Source organism: Leopardus geoffroyi, chromosome B2, assembly GCF_018350155.1.
Source record: "Leopardus geoffroyi isolate Oge1 chromosome B2, O.geoffroyi_Oge1_pat1.0, whole genome shotgun sequence".
Lineage (NCBI taxonomy): Eukaryota > Metazoa > Chordata > Mammalia > Carnivora > Felidae > Leopardus > Leopardus geoffroyi.
This window is the reverse complement of record NC_059332.1, coordinates 69,575,758-69,578,902: the sequence shown is the minus strand read 5'-3', so window position 1 is coordinate 69,578,902 and position 3,145 is coordinate 69,575,758. Positions and strand designations below refer to the sequence as shown.

Sequence of the window (3,145 nt, the reverse complement as noted above, 5' to 3'; positions counted from 1 at the left end):
TGAACTCTCAGACAAAAATGAGGAACATGTTATTGAAAACTGGAGAAAAGGCTATCTCTGGTATAAAGTGGCAAAAAATTTGGCTGGACCGTGTACTAGTGTTTTGTGGAAGGTAAAACTTTTGAGTGATGAAATCAGATATTTAGTCAAGCAGATCCTAGGTAGTATTGAAAAAACAGCCTGGATCCTCCTGACTGCTTATAATAAAATGCTAGAAGAGAGAGGTGGATTGAAGAAGAAATTATTAAGCAAAAATGAACCAGAATTTGAAGATATGGAAAATTCTCCCCCTGTTCATATTGCAGAAAATGAGAAAGCGTGTTCAGCAGAGAACACTTAATCTCTGGATCAAATGCACGGAAACATTTGATCCTGAGATTAGGGAGGACATAAACTGAGTACCTTATCAGCTATAGCCACACATGCCAGGAATAGAGATGGGATTATACTGGCAGTAACACTACCAGTGGGGACTAAAAGAAACAGAGAAAACAGGATGGAATAAAGACTGTGAACACATGCTATCCTTCGAGAAAAGGGAACAAGTACCCCAAAGGTGATTCAGACATTATCAGGGTTGCTACTCCCACCATAGGCTCTGAGTTCAAGGGTGTGGGCAAGGTGTCAGGTATGTGTTGAGACCTAATATACTACCACTTGGGCTTCAAAGGGCAGTACCTCCACCTAGCATAATTGCATAGGCAGGACACTTGCATATAGCAGTGTGAGTATTGCTGCCAGGAGCCAAATCTTTTTTTTTTTTTTTTTTTTTTTGATAAGGACACTCTTTTATTTAAGAATTTTTAGTGGCTTCTGGCTCCTAGTAACCAAACCAATAGTCCTGATATGGTACCTAAGGTCCTGGATCAACGGTTCTCAATCCTGGCTTCAAATTATACATATCTATGATCCTTTTCTTCGGTACCTCAAGGGAAGTTGATTTAACTTTCTCAGTTTTATTTCTGATGCTCCAGAGCTAGAGTCTGTTTGATTTAACCAGACGTACATGCTGGAGTGGACAGGTAGAGGAATAAATAGAATGGGAATTCCCAGAAGATTATAGAATGCTAACAAACCAATCAGTAGGGATTCCATATTCTAGCTTGAGAATGTTGGGACTAGAGTCACTGTACAATTACTGTCATGGTTTCCCCTACATATCAGTCAGAGTTCTCCTGAGAAATAGAACCAAGAAGATTGATTCATTTGCTCTAAGGAATTGGCTCCTTAGAGCCAATCCTCATTTTGATGGGGGAGGCTGACATGTTAAAGACTCAGGAGAGTTGTAGTTGCAGTCCAAAGGCAGCCTTCTGGCAAGCCAGGAAGAACTCGTGTTGCAGATGATGTATTCAGTCTGCTGGAGAATTTCCTCTTGCTTGGGTGGGACGTGGAGCAAGGGTGAGTTCAGCCTTTTGTTTTAACTCAAGTTTTCCACTAATTAGATAAGGCCCACCCACAGTATAGTAGGCAATCTGCTTTACTCAAAGTTCACTGATTAAATGTAAATCTCATCCAAAAACACCCTCATAGAAACATCCAGAAATATCTGGGCACCATGGCCCAGCCAAATTATAACATAAAGGTAACCATTATACTGTTTATTTACTTTCTCTTTTGTAATCTTTTAATAGACTGCTACAATTAAAGTCAGGGTATGTAAGGTGTCATCTGTTAATTTATGAACCATTTGAATAAGAATTACAAGGAAAACTTGTTAAAGGACGAATTCCTGGGTCCCATACAGATTAATGGACTCAGAACTTGCCTTTTAATAAATGCAGGAAATAATTTTCTGACTAGTAAAATTTGAGAATGATTTAATTCCGTGTCTTCTGAAATAATTGGATCATACAGTAGTTATTGTTTCCTTGAATTGTTTGCTTTACTACATACACAGTAATGATCAGTGTGCATGTTTTCCATTATTAGCACTGCCTTCAAGGAGTTCTCAAGGGCTTGAACCAAGAGTTTCACGAAGGATATGAATACAATTCTGGAAGAAAATTACATGATGATTTTATTATTGTTGTGGTTGCGTGGAATAGGACATTATCTATGATATTTGCTTGGAATGGCATTAGAAAATTAGCCTTGTCCTAAGATGCTTTCACCTGATTTCTAAATCAGAATTTCTAAATTTAATTGTAAGAAAATTGTATCTTAAGTCATGTTACATATTCTCCTGAAGAATAAAAACATACATGAACAGAATCTGTCTTTATTATCTTTTTACAGTGAATTAGTAAATATGTATATAGAAGTATTTCCAAGATCATTTCCTTAGGGCAGTACTCATTTTAAAATTTGGTTCACAAGTCAAAAAGCTCAGTGAATGTTTTATACTGCATTGATTTTTTAAGAGTCATGATAAGCATTAGGGACTATTAATGCTTCCAAGAAGTTCTCTAGTTTAAAGAAATTGTTCCATTTGTTTTCATAAAATGTGCCCACTGGCTTATATAAAAAACCATGTTTTTAGGGGCACCTGGGTGGCTCAGTTGGTTGGGCGTCCGACTTCACCTCAGGTCATGATCTCGCGGTTTGTGAGTTTTTTTTTTTTTTTTTTGTATTTTTTTTTTAATTTTTTTATTATATGAAATTTATTGTCCAAATTGGTTTCCATAAAACACCCAGTGCTCATCCCAAAAGGTGCCCTCCTTAATACCCATCACCCACCCTCTCCTCCCTCCCACCCCCCATCAACCCTCAGTTTGTTCTCAGTTTTTAACAGTCTCTTATGCTTTGGCTCTCTCCCACTCTAACCTCTTTTCTTTTTTTTTTTTTTTTCTTTTTTCCTCCCCCTCCCCCATGGGTTCCTGTTACGTTTCTCAGGATCCACATAAGAGTGAAACCATATGGTATCTGTCTTTCTCTGTATGGCTTATTTCACTTAGCATCACACTCTCCAGTTCCATCCACGTTGCTACAAAAGGCCATATTTCATTTTTTCTCATTGCCACATAGTATTCCATTGTGTATATAAACCACAATTTCTTTATCCATTCATCAGTTGATGGACATTTAGGCTCTTTCCATAATTTGGCTATTGTTGAGAGTGCTGCTATGAACATTGGGGTACAAGTGCCCCTATGCATCAGTACTCCGGTATCCCTTGGATAAATTCCTAGCAGTGCTATTGCTGGGT

General features: G+C 37.8%; 1 long non-coding RNA gene across 1 annotated transcript; it reads left to right on the top strand.

The window, feature by feature from the left end:
- The first annotated feature begins 1,259 nt into the window (after positions 1–1,259).
- Positions 1,260–2,211, top strand: LOC123609756. The gene is made up of 2 exons (XR_006717954.1): positions 1,260–1,398; positions 1,930–2,211. It is a non-coding gene; the product is annotated as an uncharacterized LOC123609756 (long non-coding RNA).
- Positions 2,212–3,145: the final 934 nt, after the last annotated feature.